Source organism: Sminthopsis crassicaudata, chromosome 2 (genome assembly GCF_048593235.1).
Source record: "Sminthopsis crassicaudata isolate SCR6 chromosome 2, ASM4859323v1, whole genome shotgun sequence".
NCBI lineage: Eukaryota > Metazoa > Chordata > Mammalia > Dasyuromorphia > Dasyuridae > Sminthopsis > Sminthopsis crassicaudata.
In genome coordinates, this window is record NC_133618.1 from 603,459,020 (window position 1) to 603,481,150 (window position 22,131).

The following is a 22,131-nucleotide window of genomic DNA, read 5'->3' on the forward strand; positions in this document are numbered from 1 at the left end:
CACTGATCAACTACTCTATTTTTTATGGTTTTGATGTCTGATGCTTTTTAATATAGTTTAGGTTTATAACAGGAAGACCATCTTCATTTGCATTTTTACATTAATTCTCTGAAAATTCTTGGCCTTTTATTCTTCCAGATGAACTTTTTTATTATTTTTTCTAACTCCAGTAATTTCTTGGCAGTTTGATTGGCATGGCACAGAATAAATAGATTTATTTAAGTACAATTGTTATTTTTATTATATTAGCTTGGTCTACCCATGAACACTTGTTATTCTTCCAGTTGTTTAAATCTGACTTTCTTTGTGTGGAAAGTATTGTGTGGAATGGAGAGATAAAGTGAAGACCTTACAGGAATGTTTAAATTCTTTTTCTGTATTTTTTGTTATTTCTATGTCTCTGTGACCTGCATAAGTATAATGTGTACAAGCCAATATTTTCTTAAAACTTTAGATATATTTACTTAATCAGAAATGATGATATTTATCCTTGCTCAATGTTATCAATATTTAGATTATTAAATGCCATCAGCTCAGTAATCTGAAGTTTGAAGGTCTGACTGATGATTCCTCTCAGAATCAGGGAAACAAAGCATTCTGTTCTAATCTGCCTTTGGCATCAATGTTTAACATTCAATTAGGGGAGAGGACACCTATTTCTCAAAGCTCCCCAACTTATGAACAGAAACTTTCCATTCCAATCTCTCCGAATAGCCAATTAGATGCCTTCTCCTCCCCTTCTCAATGCTCTCTTACTTGTGATGTAATCTCTTGTATAAAGCTATGCAACTTCTTTAGCCCTCCTACCACAAGTTTTCTCTTTCTTATCTCATGATGGGACGGCTCTTCCTCCGGAGGTTTTCAATAAACAACTTTTCTGCCTTCTACTGAGTGATCTTTGAGTAGTCATTTTGGGTAAGGGTCTTCTACATCCCTCACAATATCTTGTAATTGTGTTCATAGTGTTCCTAACTTTGTCTTCATCGGTAGACTCCAAGATATTTTATATTATCTATAGTTATTTTAAATGGAATTTCTTTTTGTATCTCTTGCTGCTAGATTTTGTTGGTAACATATAGAAATGCTGATGAATTATTTTGTATCCTGCAACTTTGCAAAAGTTGCAAATTTTTACTTGATTCTCTAAGATTCCCTAAATATACCATCATATCAACCATCTGCAAAGAATAATTTTGTTTCCTCATTACTTACTTTAATTGTTTTAATTTCTTTTTCTTTTCTTATTGCTAAAACTAACATTTCTAATACAATATTGAAAGGCAATGCTTATAGTGGGGAACCTTGTTTCATCCCTGATTTTACTGGGGATGCTTCTAGTTTCTCACCATTACATACAATGCTTGTTGATGATTTTAAATTATGCTACTAATCATTATAAGGAAAACACCATTTATTCCTATGCTCTCCAATACTTTTAATAGGAATGGGTATTAGATTTTATCAAATGCCTTTTCTGCATCTATTGAGATAATCATATGATTTCTGGTAGTTTGGTTTTTGATATAATCAATTATGCTAATAGTTTTCCTAATATTGAACCCAGACCTGCATTCCTGGTATAAATCCTACTTTGTCATGATATATTTTCCTGGAGTTAATTTGCTGTAATCTCTTTGCTAATATTTTATTTAAGATTTTTGAATGAATATTCATTAGGGAAATAGTTCTATAATTTTCTTTCACTGTTTTAATCCTACCTGGTTTAGAAATCATAAAAGGAATTTGGTGGGACTCCTTTCCCTATTTTTCCAAATAATTTGCATATTATGGAATTAATTGTCATTTAAATCTTTGGTAGAATTCACATGTGAATCTATCTGGCCTGGAAATTTTTTCTTACAGAGTTGATTAATAGCTTATTCAATTTCTTTTTCTAAAATGGGACTATTTAAGTATTTTTTTTCCTCTGTTAATCTAGACAATCTATATTTTTGTAAGTGTTCATTCATATCACTTAGATTATCAGATTTATTGGCATACAATTTTGGCAAAATAGCTCCTAATTATTGTTCTAATTTCCTCTTTGCTAGTGGCAAGTTCACTCTTCATTGTTGATACTAGAAATTTTATTTTCTTCTCTTTTTCTAATAAAATTAACTAAAGGCTTATCTATTTTGTTGGTTTTTTAAAAAATAAAATCAACTTTAATTTTTGTTTATTAGTTCAATAGTTTTCTTACTTTCAATTTTATTAACCTCTCCTTTATTGTTTTTAGAATTTAAATTTTGGGATTTAATTAAGGGTTTTTAATTTGTTCTTTTTCTAGCTTTTTATAGTTGCATACCCAATTCATCTATCTTTTCTTTCTCTATTTTCTGCAAGTAAGCAGCTAGAAATATACAATTTCCCTTAAGAACTACTTTGGCTGCATCCCATAAATTTTTGTTTGTTTTTTCATTATTGTCATTCTCTAATCTCGAAATTATTGATTGTGTCTATGATTTGTTATAACACCCACTCATCCTTTAGGATTACAATATTTAGTTTCCAATTAACTTTTGGTTTAGTTTCCCTGACCCTTTATTACATGTAAATTTTATTACATCATTATCTGAAAAAGATGCATTTACTATTTCTGTATTTGATTTTGAGATTTTTATGCCATAATACATGATAAATTTTTGCATAGATTCCATGTACTACTGAGAAAAAAGTATATTCTGTTCTATTCCCATTCAATTTTCTCTATCACAATAACTTTTCTAGAATTCTATTTACCTCCTTAACTTCTTTTTTATTTATTTTGTGCTTCAATTTATCTAGTTCTTATAGAGCAAAATTGAGATCCCTCACTAGTATAGTTCAACTATCTATTTCTTTTTGCAGCTCTCTTAACTTCTCTAGAAATTTGGATGCTTTATCACATAGTACATATATGTTTAGTATTGATATTACTTCATCATCTATGGTACCCCTTATCAAAATGTAGTTTCATTCTTTATTTGTTTTAATTAGATTTTTCTTTTTTTGCTTGTTTGATCTGAGAGAAAATCATTATAGCTACTTTTTTTTTTTTACTTCAGTTGAAGCATAATAAATTCTACACCAGGCTTTTACTCTGTATGTAACATTTTGTTTTAAATGTGTTTCTTGTAAACAAAATATTGTAGGATTCTGGCTTTTAATCTAGTCTGCTATCTACTTCCGTTTTATGGAAGAGTTCATTTCATTCACATTCACAGTTAAAATGACTAACTCTGTATTTCCTACCATCTTATTTTCCAAAATTATATTTTCTCTTTTCTTCCCACTTTAAGAAGACAAGCTTCTCTATAAAACTAAATATTTCTGATATTCTCTCTTTGAACCAAATACAATAAGATTAAGCAGCACACAATGCCTATTCCCCTCCCTTCTTTCTCACAATTGTAGTAATTCTTTTTTTTTCTTCTTCATGTGATGCAATTTATCCCATTTTGCCTCTCCTTTTCTTCCAGTAAATCTCTTTGCCACCCCTAGTTTCTTTTTTATATCACCACAATAAAGTCAAATTATACCTATATCCTCTAAGTATACCACTAACAAAGATACAGTTCTCAAGAGTTAAACCTGTAATCTTTCCATATAGGGATGTAAACATTTTAAGTTTAAAAAAATAGTTTTTTTCTTCCCTTTTTACCTTTTAATGCTTCTCTTGCATTTTGTATTTGAAGATCAAATTTTCTGTTCAGCTCTGGTCTTTTCATAAAAAATAAATGAAAACTCCTATTTCACTGAATGTCCATCTTTTCCTCTGAAAGATAATACTTAATTTTGCTGAATATTTGATTCTTGACTGCTGTTTAAGCTCCTTTGCCCTATGGAACGTTGTATTCCAGGTTCTTCAGTCCTTTAAAGTGGAAGGTTCTAGGTGCTGGGTATTCCTGATTGTGGTTCCTCAATAATTTGTTTCTTTCTGGATGTTTGCAGTATTTTCTCTTTAATCTGATAATTCAGAAATTTAGGTACTATATGCCTTGGAGTTTCTTTTGGGAGGTGATCAGTGGATTCTTTCAATGGGTATTTTAGCCTTTATTTCTAGGACATCAGAGAAGTTTTCCTTGATTTCTTGAAAGATATTGTGGAGCTCTTTTTTTTTTTTTTCATCATGGTTTTCGAGGTAGTCCAATCATTCTTAAATTGGTCTCTCCGGAATTTATTTTCGAGGTCAGTTGTTTTTCCAATGAGGTATTTTACATTTTCTTCTTTTTTTTTTCTTTTTCTTTTTTGGTTTTGTTTGACTGATTCTTGATGTCTCATTGAGTCATTTACTTCATTTGTTCAATTCTAAATTTTAGTAAATTTTCTTCACTTAGCTTTTTTATCCCCTTTTTAATTTGACCAATTGACCAATTGAACTTTTAAATAAGTTATTTTGTTCATTGAATTTTTTTCCCCATTTTACCAATTCTATTTTTAGGAGTTGTTTTCTGTTTCCATTTCATCAATTTTGTTTTTCAAGGAGTTGTTTTCTTTTTCCATTTTGCTAAATTTATTTTTTAAGGATCCATTTTCTTCAGACATTTCTGTTTCCTTTTCCAAAGCTTTTATTTCCTTTCCCTATTTTTCTTCTTTGTCTCTTTTAAGATCCTTTTTGAATTCTTCCAAGTAAGCATTTTTCAGTTGGAGAGCAACTCATATCACCCTTTGAGGCTTCATATGGAGATGTTTTGCCTTTAATGACCTCAGGTTTGGATTCTGTTCTCTGTCTCTAATAGCTCTCTGGATAAAGCTCTTTTTTGCTTTTTTGCTAATTTTTAAAGATTGAAGTTTGCTCTTAGGGTAAAAGGCAGATTTTCCCAAGCTTTCTCTAGAGGCCACAGTAACTGCATGCTGTTCTGGAGCCAGTGCTAGCAGCTTCCTTCTCATGCTGGGTGGGTGGGGGCAAATCCTGCCTGCTATGCTGGTGTTCAGGGACTCTCTATTTACTTTCTGTAGTTATGTAGGAGGTCTAATAGCTAGTCTGCTGATTTATTGAATTCTGAACCACAACAGAGTAGCTAACACTCCTGTATTTTGGTTAAGTGCCTCCCAGTAGCTTCCCTAGTACATGAAGGATCCTCCTCTCTGGGTAGCTCTGCACTGAGGCACCTCCTCCTCTGTCTGATTGAGACAGATTTTTCCTGAAATTCTTCCAAAATATATTTTGCTGGAAATTTGTTACACTCCAAATATTTGTGGATTCTGCCACTTCAAAACCTATTTAGAGGCTTGATTTGGTTTTGAATCTGAGGAAAACCAGAAAGAGCTCAGACAAAAACCTGTCTACTCTCTGCCATCCTGCCTCTGACCCCCTCCCCCCAAGTTTTGATTTCTTCTTCTGGAAATTGCCTTTTTATATCCTTTGGCCATTATCAATTGGGAAATGACTTGTACTCATAAATTTGATTCAGTTTTGTATATATTTGAGAAATGGGGCCTTCATCAGAAAAACTGGCTATACAAACATTTCACCCTTTTAATCTTGGCTGCATTAGTTTTGTTTGCAAAACTTTATTCATGTAATCAAAATCATCTGTTTTATATACTGTGATACTTTATTTCTTATTTAGTCATAAATCTTTTTCTTATCTATAGATCTCAGAGGTAAGTTATTTTAGGCTTCCCAAATTTGTTTATGGTGTCACCTTCGAAATAATGCTTGCTCAGTTTTGAATAGCTACTACTTATCATTAAAAAGAAAGCTCCATTTTTTTCTTATGACAAAAAGCATAGTATTTTTTTTAAAGTGTTGTATTTTATCAAAACATTTTTCTGTATCTATTGAGATAACCATATGATTTCTGTTTGTTTTGTTATTTATATGGTCAATTACATTTATAATGATTCTAATATTGAATCAGACCTGCATTCCAGGTACAAATCCTACCTGGTATTAGGATATGATCTTTGTGATTTATTTCTGTAATATTATTGCTAGTATTATATTTAAAATTTTTGTATCAATATATTGATTAGTTTTTATTTTTCCTGATTTAGTTTTATCACCATATTTGTGTTATAAAAATAATTTGATAAAAAGCCTTTTTTGCCTGTTTTTTTTTCATATAACTTATAAACATTTAGAATTAATTGTTCTTTAAATGTTGGTAAGAATTCACTTGTGAATCCATCTGTCCTGGTGATTATTTATCTATTTATTGGGAGAAGTTCTTTCATGTCTTGTTCAATTTATTTTTTTTAATAGAACTATTTAAGTATTTTATTCCTGGTCTGTTAATCTGGGAAGTTTGTATTTTTAAAAATATTCATTCATTTCATTCAGATTGTCAATTTTACTGAAATATAATTGCATTATGTAGCTCCTCTATTTTATTGTTGTAAGCATTTAGAGATTTTAAAAATTCCTAAATATTGTTTTGATTGTTTCTCATAAATTTTGATAAATTATTTCAGTGCTATCATTGTTTTTAACAAAATTATTGATGGTTTCTATCATTTGTTTTTTATCCTCTCACTTAAAGATTAGATTAGTCTCCAATTAGTTTTTAGTCTGTTTTTTTGAATCTTTATTAAATGTAATTTTATTGCAATATCTTCTGAAAAGTATGCATTTAATATTTCTGCTTTGTTGAATTTATTTGTGAGATCTTTTATGCCTTAATACATGGTCAATTTTTGTGTAGGTTCCATGTACCAATGAGAAAAAAAGTTATATTTATTTCTATTACTTTTCAGTTATCTCCAGAAATTTATCATATATACTTTTTAAAAATCCTATTCATCTTTGAATTTTTTTCTTCTTTATTTTATGGTTAGATTTATTTATTTCTGAGAGAGAAAAGTTGAGGTCTCCCCCATTATAGTTTTATTGTCTATTTCTCATTTAACTTTTCCTTTAAGAATGTGGATGCTACACTATTAGGTCTCTCTCCTTCTGCCTCCCTCCTTCCTTCCTATCCTTCCTCTCTCCCCTCCCTTTCCTCTCTTTCCCTCTCTCCATCCCTCCCTTTCTCTCCCCTCCCTCTTTCCTTGCCTTTCCGTCCTCTCTCTCTCTCTCTCTCTCTCTCTCTCTCTGTCTCTTTCTTTTATATTTAGTGATGACATTACTTTATTTTCTATGATACCTTTTAGCAAAATGTAGTTTCTCTGCTTATCTCTTTTAATTATATCTATTTTTTCTCAATTGCTTTGTCTGAGATCATGATTGCTACACCTGCTTTTTGAAAAATTTCAGTGAAATTATAATAGATTCTGCTCCAGTCCATTACATTTCCTTTTCCATGTCTGTCTCTCTGCCTCAAGCGTGATTCTTACAAACAACATATTGTAGAATTCTTGTTTTTAATCCTTTCATCTGCTTCTATTTTTATGTATGAATCCATCACATTTGCATTTACAGTTATGGGTACTAACTGTATTTCACTTCATTTCTGTTCCCCACCCCATTTATCCTTATCTTTCTTTCACCATTCATCCTGTCCCTTCTCAAAAGTTTTTGTTTTTTTTCTATTGCTTCCTCCCATCTAGTCATTCATCTGTTCCCCTCCCTCCCTTCTCCTAACCACCTATCTCCTATTTCTTTGTAGAGTAAGATTGATTTCTATACCCAACTGAGAAAATGTGTTTTTCTTTCTTGATCTAATTCTGATGAGAGTAAGGTTCAAGCATTGTTCTGCACCTTCTCATCTTCCTCTCCAATGTAAGCTTTTTGATACCTCTTATGTAAAACAATGTCCCCCATTCTATTCCCCATTCTATTACTCCCTTCCCCCTTCTCAGCATTCCTCTTTTTCATCCTTTAATTTTATTTTTTATATCACCTCGCACCTCATACTATGAATTCTATTTATGTATGCTCCTTCTACTTGTCCTAATAATAATAAGGTTCTGAGGAATTAGAAGTATTATCTTCCCATGTTAGGAATTAGATAATTTAATCATTTCAAGTCCCTTAGAATTTTTCTTTCCAGTTTACCTTTTTATGCTTCTCTTGAATTTTGTATTTGAAAATCAAATTACCAACTTAGCTCTCATCTTTTCATCAGGAATTTTTGAATATCTCAATTTTTTCCTCTCAAGGATTATACTAACTTTTGCAGGCTATCTAAATTTTAGTTGTAATCCTGGCTCCGTTGCCCTCTGGAATATCATATTCCAAGCCCTCTAATCTTTAAATGTAGAAGGTGCTAAATCTTGTATGATCTTGACTGTGACTTCATGACAGTTGAATTTTTGTTCATTTCTCCAGCCTGATTCATGACTTTTAAAGTTGATTTCCGCTCCTGGGACTGGGGGTGGGGGATTGTCCCAGATTCAGATTTTTCATATTGATATTTTCAGAGTTTAGAGAGGAGGCAGGGTCTGTAAAATTTCGATTCTTCCAAGATAATATAATATAAGGAGGTCCATGATTACTGTTCTCCTGACCAATACTCTGGTCTGCAAATAACCACAAGCACTCTTTTCCCCCCTGGAACTATAACCAGGGACACTGTTCCCCTGCAGCTACACACACTAATGTGCTAGTACTCTTCTCAAACTGGGTCTGGGACTGGGAAATAGCAGTGCAACAGAGTCCTGCTTCCAGTTAATGTTCTACTGTGATTTCCTCCTGACCACTTGATCCTTATCCTTTTTAGGCTGAAAATTCTGGAAGTTGTTACTGCCAACTCAGCCACACCAAGGATTGTTGCTGTTTTGCCAGGAGGGCCTGCTCTAGTATAGCCTGTTCTGGGCTACCTCCACTTTCACTCTAGTAAGACATACTTTTTCTTTTGACCTTTTAAATAATTTTATTATGTCCTTTTATCATGCTTTATCATGTTGATTCTGCCGCTCCAGCATTTATTTTGAGTAACATTTGGAGGGCAAATTAGGAGAGCTCAAGTGAATCCCTGCCTTTACTTTACTATCTATGGCTCATATGTGACAATTTCAAATAAGACAACAATGGAGTTTGATTCATTGATTGACTTTTTCTTTCATGAAAGATTTATCTGTAACATGCAATTGCTGTTTGATAGAATTTTACTGACAGCAGAATTTCTTTCAAATTTGGAGTCAATCTTCTCATGTCCTTCCACTGCTTTATCAACAAAGCTTATGTGATATTCTTCAATAGCATTGTGTCTCTGGGAATAGGAAGGCCTGAGGAGAGGGGAGAGATGGAGGAATGACCAGTCAGTGGAACAGTCAGAACATACATACCTATCTTATTTGGATTTGGTTAGTGTTATCTCAAAATGCTTACAATAGTAATATCAAAGATCACTGATTACAGATCAACATAATGACTATAAAAATAATGAAAAAGCTTGAAATATTGCAAGTTGACAAAATGATCCTATTTTGGGACAAGAATGAATCTCATTGTCCCAGGTCCTTAATAGAATGCAAACTAAGCTCCATCACTATTTTCTGCTCTTTGGGAGTTACTCCTCAAATTAATTTCACCCCTTGAAATGGGACACTTTGCCTTATGGGCAAAATAATGTAGGTTAACTGCTATATATTTGCCCAATCTGTTTTCTGTTTCCATAGAAACCTAGCCAGCAGTTCATGTGAGTACTTTTACCTGTCAATGCCAGGTGTGGGAGAAGTTTAAAATTCCATTATGGAATCTCCTGTAAATTTTCTCCCTAGGATCTAGAACTCCCACTGCAGGATAAAGGATGAATATTGCTAAAAACAGCCTTAAGAATTTTAGGGAGCCCAATGAAACTTCTTGATTCACAAGAATTAGAAGCTTCATTTAACAAATAGCATCAGACTTCAGGCATTCTAATATTAAAAAGATGTCTCCTTGAATAGGAAGGCAAGAGACCAGATCCCATCCTAGCTCAGCCTGACCTGTGCTTTTGCCCAGCTCCTGTGATTGCTAACATTAGTCATGCTGCATCTTCATGCAAAATCATCCTTTTAGAGAAGAGATTGTGGGGGTGAGAATGTTTTCTTTTGCCTTTCTTATATGACAAAGAGGAGAAAAATAAACACCAAAAGAAGATATATTTCAAAAGTGAAACAAATCAGTAATTTCAGGAATTCGGAGTTTTATATCTTGTTCTCATGAAAAAGTAGAGGCAAAATCCCACCAGATTTGTGGAGAGCTATCTGCATCCAGAAAGAAGACTTTGGGGACTGAATGTGGATCACAACAAAGTACTTTCACAGTTTTTGTTGTTTTGTGCTTGCTTTTTGTTATCTCTCTCATTTCTTTCTCCTTTTTTATTTGATTTTTCTTGTGTGGCATGATAAATGTGAATATATATATATATATATATATATATATATATATATATATATATAAAAGAATTGTAGATATTTAATATATGTAGGATTATTTGCTGTCTGTGGGGAGGAAGAGAGAAAAATTTGGAACACAATTTTGTAGGGGTGAATGTTGAAAACTATTTTTGCATATATTTTGAAAATAAAAAGCTTTTTTTTTTTTAAGTAGAGGCAGTATGTGCTTTAGTCCTATTACAGAAATAGTCTTTTAGTGTTTTAAGTGACCCAGAGCTTATCTGTATTTATTTTCTAGAACACTAAACTTGAAATCAGGAAAATCTGGATGTGCATGGTGGGTAAAATACTTAACCTCTGCCATGCTTAGTTTCCTTATTTGTAAAATGGAAGACATTTTATTATTAACACATTATTATATTAAAAACATTAATATAATAGCCCCTACATGACAGGCTTGTTTTGAGGATCAGATGAGATAATGAACGTAAGGACTTTTTAGTATATACAAGGAATACTTCAGTAATTGGAAGGGTCCATGACTTTTCTGGCAAGGGAATTCCCTTTCTCAATAAGACCATTCCTGACTATGTTCCTTCACATCTGTGCCCTTACCACACTTGCTGCCTATATCTGTTTTGTGGTTGTTTGAGTGCTGTTTATATCTTAACTCTCTATTGTTGTTATGGGTATATTTGTGAAAGAGAGTCCTCTTGGTGCAGTGGATGGAGCACCAGGTCTGGAGCCAGGACACCTGAGTAAAAATCCCGTCTCAGACACTTACTGGCTATATGATCCTGGACAAATCACTTAACCCTGTTTACTGTTTCCTCATCAATAAGATGAGCTGGAGAAAGAAATGGCAAGCCATTCTAGTATCTTAAGCCAAGAAACTCTCCAATGGGGTCATATAGGCCTAAAATGACTGGATAACAACAAATATTTGGTAGAGTACAAGGGGATGTGGACCTAGAGAGAACCATCAGCTTGAAGTGACTATCATCTGGGAAATACTTTGGGAGGTGGGTTATGACCCCTGGAGTTTCACATAAAAATATATTTGTTTTACATGAGTTTATCATTGGCCAATGTGCATGTTTAATGCATAGAAGTGAAGTTTGTGTAAACAATGTGATTCTGTGGGAGCTAAAAGGGCTAAACTACCGATGAAATGCTACTCCTACCCAGATCACCTACTCAGCTATTTTTGCAGCTTTTGCTGACTAGCAACTTAAATATTCTGCTGTGCTTCTCAAATCTGAAAACTGCTTGAATTTCACTAGTTAGAGATTTCTTTTGCATTAAGAGACAAAAGAGGTAAGGTGGGGAGAGGGTGAGATGGTGAAGAATTCATTTTATTTTAATGTAGATTATTTCTCTTAGCTTGTTGACATATACCCAATGAGTGAAAGGCTTTCTTTTTGTTTCTGTTTTCTTATGGGTGGAGGGCAAAGGAAGAGCAATAACTACTGGTCATCTTATGACAAAAAAGTCATTTAATGTTTTGAAACCTTAGTTTCTTCCCCTTTTAAAGCAGATAATATTTGTACCTAATAACAGAATTATTATTAGGAAAATCCTTTATAACATATATTTAATTATATATATATATATATATATATATATATATATATATATATATATATATGTTATATAAGTATGAGATATGATTATTTTGGAGCCTAAGGCATTTCAGGTGAGGGCAGATCTTTGTCAGGCATTTCAATGGACTCTGAGGTTCATGAAGGCCCAAGTCACCAGAAATCCCACACTGGAAGTATTTGGACACTGGGATCCTGGGAAACATAAGAAAGAAGAGCGACATCAAGCATATACTCCACCTCAATCTCAGTGACCATGTACAGCAACTCTTCAATGCTTTTCAGGTACCTCTTTTCACCTTCTCTCCCTCATATCCCTTTCTCAATGACTACAATTTCCCTAGCCTTTAGAGAAGCCTGTGGGAGAGAGGGTTAAGCCAGGAACTGGGCGAGGGGGATTCTTTGTAGGAATTGTGGTAGGCATCTAAGGTTTGCACATGGGAATGATGAGTTACACAGATCATAGCATGACATTTTATGACAAACATGGTCACCATAAAGCTTAAGGAAATTGTTTTGCCATGGATAAGGAACTGCCTTACAGCCTGACAAGAATGTAGACAAAGAAGAGTTTGTCGGATGGAAAAGGACAAAGCAGTGGGGTTCCTCCAGGATTAGCGCTGGGACCTGCCTTATTTAACATCTTTATAAATGATCTGGAGGAGGAGTGCAGAGTGAAACCTCCAGGTTTGCAGATGACACTAAACTATTTTGGGTAAAGCGAAGCTAATCTGAGGAGGCCAAACTATAGGCACATCTTAGGAGACTGTGAGTGGGTGGGGAAGCAGTCGCTGAGGGTTAGTGGAAGCATGAGCAAAGGATCTCGTTTAGGAAAAAATCATCCAAATTATTCTCAGAGAATGGTTTGTGCCTAAGGTTTGGCTCAGGAAATTCTTGGGAGAGAGAGAGCACAGTGACCATATGGAATATAGTGCCATCTTCTCATCTAGGAACCTTTTCACTTAATCTGTATTGGTCTTCCCTCCTCATACCCCATCTTCTAGTTCATATCCTCCTCCTGGAGCTTCTCCTGTTCTGTAGGATTTTTATCACTGTCCCAGTGTTTGAAAGAAGCCATCCCCAAACCCAGACAATTGCAATGAGTCTTCCTCTTTGGGTAACCCTTTGGTCAGTGGGTTCCACAGAATCTTTATCTGATATCCAGTCATATGGAGTCTGAAGTCTCCTAGTCCTTCCTCCCAACTCCTGCTCCTCAATGGGCATTAATGGTTCTTATCACCTCCCATCTTTCCTTCTGAATCAATACTTCTCTTTTCTTAACTATTTTTTAATAAATAAAAAATAATTTGAAGTTTTTTTTTCTATTTTTAAAAAAGAAATAGGGCAGTGGAGAGAGTAAGCCATCATGGATGACCTTTAAAGGGACAGAGGCCTTGTCCTAAATGGTTTTCTAAAATTCTTTTATGAAGAGTATTACAGTAGTCTCCCAACTTGTTTGCCTGGTTTTGAAAATGAAATAATACTTTTAAAGCATTTTGTAAACCTAAAATGCTATATAAACATTAATTATTACTATTATTATTATACAGACTACCCCCATTCCTAGAATGCCTTTCCTCTTTATGCTTTTCCTAGTTCTTTTCTCCTCTTAAGGTTCAAATCAAGTGTTATCTCCTCCAGAAAGTCCTTCTGAATCATCCCATGTTATAAGGACTCTCTGGTTTCCACAAATTACTTTCATCTATGTTGCATTTACTTATTTGTATGCATGTTATTTTCCCAGAAGGGAATGTAAACTCTCTGAAGGCAGGGACCATTTTAATTTTGTCTTGGTTATCTCTGGAAGGTAACATAATGCTTGACACATAATAAGAGTTTAATAAATGTTAATTGGATTGAATCTCAGGTCAATCCACCACTGTCACTTCAGGGAAAGAGGCAATTAGTTCCCATAGCAGGGAAGAAGCAGAGCTCAGTCTTTGACTAGTCTAATATTTGTTTAGTTGTTTTCAGTTGTGTCCAACTTGGCCCTTTTTGGGGATTTCTTGACAAAGGATACTGGAATGGGTTGCCATTTTCTTCTTCAGGTCATTTTACAATTGAGTGTTTGAGGGTTCATATCCTCTCATAATGGTAGTGTTGATTTGAGTTTTATTCTAGCGGGTAAAGATTGAAAGGAAGGGAAGGGGAGAATTGTGGAGTTGGTAACATGATACAAAGATATCCCAAAAATGGCAGGAAGCTTGGTAGGTTTAGATTGGGCTAATTATAGGGACTTCTCACCAATATGGTGTAAGCATTACTCCAGGACAGGGATTGGAGAGATGGAGGATAGGCAAGGAAGCATGACATGAAAATAGATGGAAACACTATTTATTATATTTTAAGAAATAGTCCAATTATTCCTATACCTAACTTTTTTTAAATCATAAAGTATTGGATTTAATCAATATCTTTTTTTAGGTTTTGAATACTCTTTAAGTATTTCTATTTTCAATTTTTATATTATCTATTGATATAATCATGTGATTCTTATTGTTTTTGTTGTTAATTTGGTATATTATGTTTTATAGTTTTCCTAATATTGAACCAATCCTTCATTTTTGGTACACATTTACAATAGTGATAGTGTACAATCATTTTAATGTGATGCTTTAATATGATAGATTCTCTTTGATAGCATTTTACTTAATATTTTCCACCACTATTCTAAGACATTGTAATCTATGTTTTTTTTTCTATTTTGTCTCTTTCTGGTTTACGTATTGAGGTTAACTTTGATTCATCTACGCAATTTGATAGGATATTTTCTTTCCCTATTTTTACAATGAATTGCAATTAAATGTCTTTTGAAAATTTGATAGAATTCAGATAGTTAGTTAACAAGCATTTATTATTATTATCCACTGTTTCAGCACTATGTTAAGTGCTGAGGATACATAGTAAGGAAAAAATAAACAAACAAATAAAAACAACCAGTTTCTGCTTTCAAAGAGCATGGGATGCAAATGGAATATAAACATGCATACAAATGGGATATATTCAGGGTAATTTGGAGATATTGTCAGAAGGAAGACACTATGATTAAGCAATCCTGGGACGGGATTCTTGTTAAAGGTAAGACAAGCTTGACTTGAACCAAGTCAAGACCGCAAAGAGGCAGAACTGAAAGGGCTGGGAAGGAGACCAGTGAATGAAACTGCTTGAATTTGAGAGATGGAATGTTGTTATCAAAGAAGAGTAAGGAAATCAGTATCCCTGGATGGGAGAACACATACATGGGAGGCAGAGGGTGTAAAGTGTTAGAAGACTGGAAAGGTAGGAAGGGGAGCAGATTGTGAAAGGCAAGAAAAGTAAAAGAGATATTTTATATTTAATCTTTGAGGCAATAGGGACACATTAGAACTAATTGAATAGGGGTAGGGAGAGGAGTATGATAATCTCAGATTTGTACTTTAAGGAATCAAGTTGACAACTAAATAGTGGATGGATGGATTGGATTGTGGCAAGACTTGAGGCAAGGAGATCAATCATAAAACTATTTTAAAAACTCTAGGCTTGAGTTGATTGCTGCACCAACGTGGTGGCAATATCAGAGAAAAGAAGAGGACATAATTGCGAGGCGTTACCAAGGTAGAAATGACAAGATTTAGCTATTTATTGGTTCTGGAGGATGAGATTGAGTGTGAATGATAACATAGTGGTTCTAGAGCTTGGGTGACTTGGAGGATAGTACTACCCTTAAAGGTAATAGAGAAGTTAGGAAGAGAGGAGGGATTTAAGGGAAAGAAAAGTTTGTTGAGTTTAAAATGTTTCTTAAGAGATGATAGTTGAATCCATGTGAGCTGATGAGATTACCAAGTAAAATTGTTTAGAGGAATTAGAGGGCTTGGAAAGTCTTGGAGGATACTCACTGTTAATAATACAATTTAGTTAAAGATCCAGCAAAGGAGATTGAGAAGGAGCAGGGAGTGAATACATGTGTGAAAATCTTACCAGGGCTGGAAAAAAGTGGCCAGGGAAATTATTTTATCAAGGAGGGGTGTTTTCTAGGTTAAGGCAAAACAACTGCTGTGGGGATTAAGTGACCAGAGAGTGCCTGGAATTATCAGAGAGGACAGGAAGCACCCCATGACTACTGTAAAACAGGTACCTTTGAAATCTATATGGTCCTATCTTTCTCAACCTTAGGAGTATCATTTATTCTTCTTAAATTGGGGTTATTTAAATTACCAATACTTGTATGTTTAATCTGGTTATTTTCCATTTTTGCAAATATACCTCCATTTCATATAAATTATCAGCTTGACACAACATGACTAATATGGAAATTTGTTTTACATGAATATATCTATGTAACCTATGTCAAATTATTTTAGGGAGAAGGAAGTAAGAGAGGGAGAGATGAAGAAAGAAATATTTGGAACTTAAAAATTTTTTAAATGAATTTAAAATTGTCATTACAGTAATTGGAAAAATATTACTTAAAACAATAAATAATAATTTGCATACAATTGAGCAAGATAGCTTTAATACTTTTTTCTATTAATTTTTTGCTGTCTGATTTAAAATTTTGGGTATTAGTGATTTGGTTTTCCTCTTTCTGCTCTATAAAATCAAATTAGCAAATAGTTTATCCATCTCATTAGTTTTTACAAATATACTTCCTACTCTTATTTATCAATTAGATGTATTTTTTGTCTTCAAATTTGTTTTGTGTATGCTTCTGATTATTAAAATTTTTATTTTTGTTTATTTTTTAAAATTGTTTTCTCTTTTTAATTACATGCTCAATTCATTTGTTCCTTCCTTTATTCCTTCTTTTCTCCCTTACCTCTTTCTCTTCCTCCATTTCCTTCTCTTTCTCTTCTTGTTCTTGTTCTTCTTTTGTCCATGAGTTCTTTTGTGAATAAAAGTATTATTTTTCTTCTATTTTTTAAATCTTTTTACTTTCTTTAGATATTATTGTCTCATGGAGTCATCAAGTTAGGTTTGTTTCATTTTGTTTTTTAGTGAATTCACTATTTGCCTAAGATTTCCCACCTTCTGTTCTAAACTATTTCCCTTTCATTTTTCCTCCAGAATTTTAATTTCATTAATAAGTTCATTTTTAACTTGTTGCTTCAATTTTTTCTGCATATTCTTATAGTACTTGTGACCAAGTCATTTTTGGGGGGAATAATGTTTCATATGTAATTACTATAGAGGTACTTTTCTTTTCTGGGTTTACTTCCTAGGATTTTTAATCTATTATGTTTTTTCATAACTTCAGAGGTTTCTTCTGTTTATTCCTATTTTCATCTTCAGTTACTGGACTAGGATTTTGGCCTCATGTCAGTTCCTGACAATATTCTTGAATGGATTGTCTTCTGTGTTCTTTGTAATCTGGATACCTGCTGCTGTTGACTTGGATGGTGTGTTTGGAAGTAGGCCCCAACCCTTAGCTCCATCCCTGGCTTCTGTGCCATTGTGTTGGTGGTCCACTCTAGGTTCTGGCTTCAGTGGATTGTGTTTCCTTCCCTTTTCATGATCCCCCATTTGGCAGTTGGTTCTGTGCTCTGCTGTGATATTTAGAGAGTTCAGTGAGACTTTGAATAGCACACTGACTTCAGGCCTCCTGCATTGTATTTTTTTCATCCCCATGGAGATGTCCAAGGACTGAGTTGGCTCTGACTCCTGCACTGATTTCTGGTGCTCAAAGGGATGCACAGCTAGGCTCTATCTTCCTGCACAATGATCTATGCAGGCTGATGCTGTCTCTTGCTTCTGCGCTGTAAACCAAAGTCAGTTGCTGTAACCTCCATAGTTTGTACCTCATTACATTCAGAGTCATATCTAGCAGCTTCATTTGGCTTCCTAGTGTGGCTCTTCTCCATTCCTCCCCTGGCTTCTAGTCTGTTTTTCAGAGTTTGGGTTGGCTTTCCTAATTGCTCTGCTCTCCACAATTCCATAGGCTTTTAACCTATTTATCTGACTGTTCTGGTTCAGCTCTTTTATCTGCCATCTTTAACTACTAGCCATATTTTTGTGCTGTTTTGGACTAGACACGAGAACTTATTTCTGTTTTTCTTAGTCATTGATATTTCTTCTGAAGTTTATATGAGAGAACTAGGGTCTTCCATGACCTTTCATATTGCCAGCTTACCTGTATTTAATGAATGGATTTTTCCTTGAGTAAATGAAGATTGAAATTATTTTGAAAAGAATATTAATTACCTTGACAGAGACTACCCAGGACATAAAGACACATTAAGATGAAAGGTGTTTTGTGTTTTATAGCAGCAAAAGAAAGTATTAATGTGATCGTGTATTATGTTCCAAGGTCATTGTAGCTTCATTAAAAATAAGTCACATTGTACCTTTGGATTTTCTGAGAAATATTTTGAAGAAAGATTAGATAATAATTGGAAAACTATCTTACTTTTGAAATGTGGGGGCAGGATAGGAGATAATTTTAACAGATTAAACTGAGGACCCAGACTATATCTTATTGATCTTTGCAGTTTTGCCACTATCTACCATTCTGTCCTGCATGCAGTAGGTAATTAATAAATGCTTATTTATTAAGACTTAATTATTGGTAAAAATTGCTAATTATTGGTTTTTAAAGTCCATATTCTTTTTCTCATTTTGTTCATTTTGTTTCAAGTTTCAAAGGAAACATTGGGAAATGGGTGGAAATTTGAAGGCACTAACAGGAAAGAAATAGCAGGGCTTCTGGGTGACAGTGAGTGGAGCACAGGATTTAGAATTAGAAAGGCCTGATTCTAAGTCTTGCCTCAACCACTTAACTAACTGTGTGATTCTGGGGAAAAATTTAATCTGACTTCTATTCTTCATCTGGAAAATGGGGAGAATAGTGACACCTTTCTCACAGGGTTGGTGTGAGGGTCAAACTAATCAACATATATGAAATGCTTTATGAACTTTAATAAATGCTAGTTATCATTATTATAGAAACCTGGATGTTGAAAATTATACATGGAACTAGAGCATTATGAATAGTTTTATAAAAATTGTTCTGTTTGTTTCTTACAACAACTTAGTGTGACCCCTAGGGAAAAGATGAAATTTATATTTCACATTTAAGAAGACTGAACCTCACTGAACTGAACTGACTTGCCCAGGATGAAGTGGACAATAAGTGACTGACGCAGATCCTCAGACTCTGAGCCCAATGAGCTGAAACTCCATTGAAGAGACAGGATTGTATTTGAAAACTTTAGGAATGAGTCAGAAAAACTGAAAATAAAAACTTAGAACCAAGATGCTGAAAGGAGATTATTTTTGGTTTTGAAAAGCCTGATGAATGGGAAGGAAAAGAATAGAAAAAAGTATTTTACCAAAACAAAATCTGCTTGCTGCAGGGCTTCTCTTCAAAAGAAAGAGACAATAAAACTCAAAGTCTAGTTCATTTTTTTTTTAAATAATAAACTGGATGAAACAAACCAAAAGATCTGATCTTTGTCAACTTGTTCTCAGCTCCCATTAGCATAATAGAACAATGTGATATAGTGAGAAGAGCAATGAATTTGGAAGCATATGGCCTGAGTTTGAATTCTCATTGAGTTACTAGTGGGGTGACTTTGGACAAATTACATTATTTCTTTGGGCCTCAGTTTCCTTTTCTGTAAAACAAAGAAGCCAGAACTAGAGGTTCTCTAGGACTTTTCTAGGGAAATACTTGTTTTGTTCCATAAATTAAAAATAAAATAAAGAAAAATATCCCAATTTTCTGATATATTAATCATTTCTAATTTTAAAATATGTATGTTTGCTGAAATTTAGACAATTATAAATTATAAATATAATTGTAAAGACATACAACTTTCAAAACCTTAAGAACTCTTATTAGTGTAATGACCAACTATGCAATGACCAATGATATCAGAGAACCGATGATAAAGCATTTTACCTATTTTCTGAGAGAGAGGTGATAGACTTAGGGTGCAGAATAAGATGCATACTTTTGTACATGGCCAACATGGGAGTTTGTTTAGCCTGCGTATGCATTTGATTACAAGAAATTTTGTTGTTTTTTTTTAGGTAAAAAATTTCCATTATTTGAAAAAATATTAAAAATAAATGTTTATTAGATTGAATTAGGGCAGCCCTACAGGGCTATAAATGGTATTCTTTTCATTTATTTGTATTTAACATTTGTCTGAACCTATAAGTTAAGGTCAGGGAAGTGGCTCTGCTTTGTTCCCTCAGTTCAAACATATTTTTCTTTTGATGCTCTTAAGAATTTAGGATACTCAATAGAAAACTCTACATTCCCTCCAACCCATGAGAGTCACCCAGAAACATCTTTTCAGAGTGAATAAATGTGTGTTGGTAGAAAGAGCACTGAATTTGGAAAAAGTGAAACTGGGTTCAAATCCTGGCTCTGCTATTTATTGTGCAATCTTGGGCAAGTCATCAGTCCTCTCTGGGACCCACTTTCCCTAGTTTCCAAATAAGGAGACTGAACTAATTGTCTAATAATCCACAAGCCTTTATCACACATTCTTGTAACCAAATGCATACTTGCAAAACAAGTTCCCATGTTGGCCATGTGCAAAAGTATGTGTTTTATTCTGCATCCCAAGTCTATCACCTCACTGTCAGGAGATAAGTAAAATTCTCTATCATTGGTTCTTTGGAATCATTGGTCATTGTGGCATTTCTGTGTATCATCTCTGTTGTCACAAAGATAGACAAGAGCAGAAAAAGCGATTCTTGCCCTCACGGTGCTTGCCAGATCTAAATCCCATAATTCTGCTTATAAGTTGAGGTTGTCACTGTTCTTCCAGTCACCTCAGGTTCAGAACTTCTGTGTTATCTTGATGGTTCTTTCTCCTTAATTCTCTACGTTCAATTTGTTGCCAAGACTCTTTGGACTGACCTTCATAACACCCGTGCCCTCTGCCCAAAATTCTTAAGTGGCTCCCAATTACATTTGGGATATATTTCAAATTCTTCAACCTGGGATTTGGCCCTTTCACAGTCTTTTCAGATATTTTTTTCCCATTCCTTTCCATATACATTTCACATTATTTATTAAGTCAATAATTATTTTTTTAAAAGCATCACATTAACTATGTGCCAGGCTTCATGTTAACAGTTGGAGATACAAAAAAAGACAGACAAAAAAACAAAACCAAAAATGCAAAAACAGTCCCTGTCCTCAAGAAGCTTACATTTTAATAGGAGAGACAACATAAAAACAAAAATCGCATATATATATATATATATATATATATATATATATATATATATATATATATATATATATATATATATATATATACATATATATACATACACACACACACACACACACACACACACACACACACATATATATATATATACATAAAAGTCTTTTTTACAAACTTAATGTTCTAATCCTATTGACCTACTGGTTGATCTGGAGAGGATATGACTTATACTTGTTACTAAATATGTGCTTTTTGGAGATTAAAATGGTATCTGATCAATCTCATTTCTCATAAAACATTTGTGGTTGATGCTAAGTTTTCACTTTTTTTGTGTCCTCTTGTTTGTGGTGTGAAGGTGTGGGATACCTTTGGGAACCACCCAGAAGATTCTGACCTTTTCTAGGGCAGATTTACCCTCTAGTTCATTGTTAGAGAATTTCTCTGAGGCCACTATAAGCCATTCATATGTTTAGTAATTACACTTCTAAGTATGAATTTGAGGCCTTTTAAATTTCCTTCATCAGACTACAAGTCAAACTTAGAGATCCCTAGGATTACAGAAAGATCTTTCAAAAGATTTGGGTTCAAATTCTGGAGAAGCAGCTTTATACTCTTGGGCAAACCCCCCAGTTTTTGTCTTCAGGTGAAAATATTCCTGGTTATATGTCTAAACATATTGAGAAAAAATTAAAGCATTACTATATTTACAAAAGTATTTTCCTTTCAGATCACTTCTACTTCAAGTGCTCACAATTTTGTCTATATAGATATATAGGTACAGAGATATAAATGTATATACACATGAAATACATACACATATACATGCGCACACATCTTAGCTCTTAGTTTTTCAGTTTGAACATATTGGTTTCAGCAATTTTTTATATTGTTTGTGAATTTTTGTTTAAAAGTAATTTACTATAAGTGGGCTGCTAAATTTTCCTTTAAAATTCAGATGTTTATTATCTACAGTTTTTAGATTGATTTGATTAGATTTGTTATATTCATAAAAGGAGATAAGTTTAGCCTGGTATAAAGAGGGGGGAGGAAGAAGTATAGTTACCTTTTTCCCTTCCTTCCCTCCCTTCCTTTCTAGCCCTTCCATTCCTTACCTACAAAGAGAGGGAGATGGATATAATTCTTCAAATTCATGGTGTTTGAGGAAACTGGAAAGATAAGGA

General features: G+C 33.6%; 1 long non-coding RNA gene across 1 annotated transcript in view; it reads left to right on the plus strand.

Moving 5' to 3' along the window:
• The first annotated feature begins 802 nt into the window (after positions 1 to 802).
• LOC141558505 (uncharacterized) overlaps positions 803 to 22,131 on the plus strand; it is a 43,668-nt gene continuing 22,339 nt past the window's right edge. Inside the window, exons 1-2 of the long non-coding RNA XR_012487088.1 lie at positions 803 to 915; positions 8,583 to 8,698. This is a non-coding gene — a long non-coding RNA (uncharacterized LOC141558505). The remainder of the gene's footprint in view (positions 916 to 8,582; positions 8,699 to 22,131) is intronic.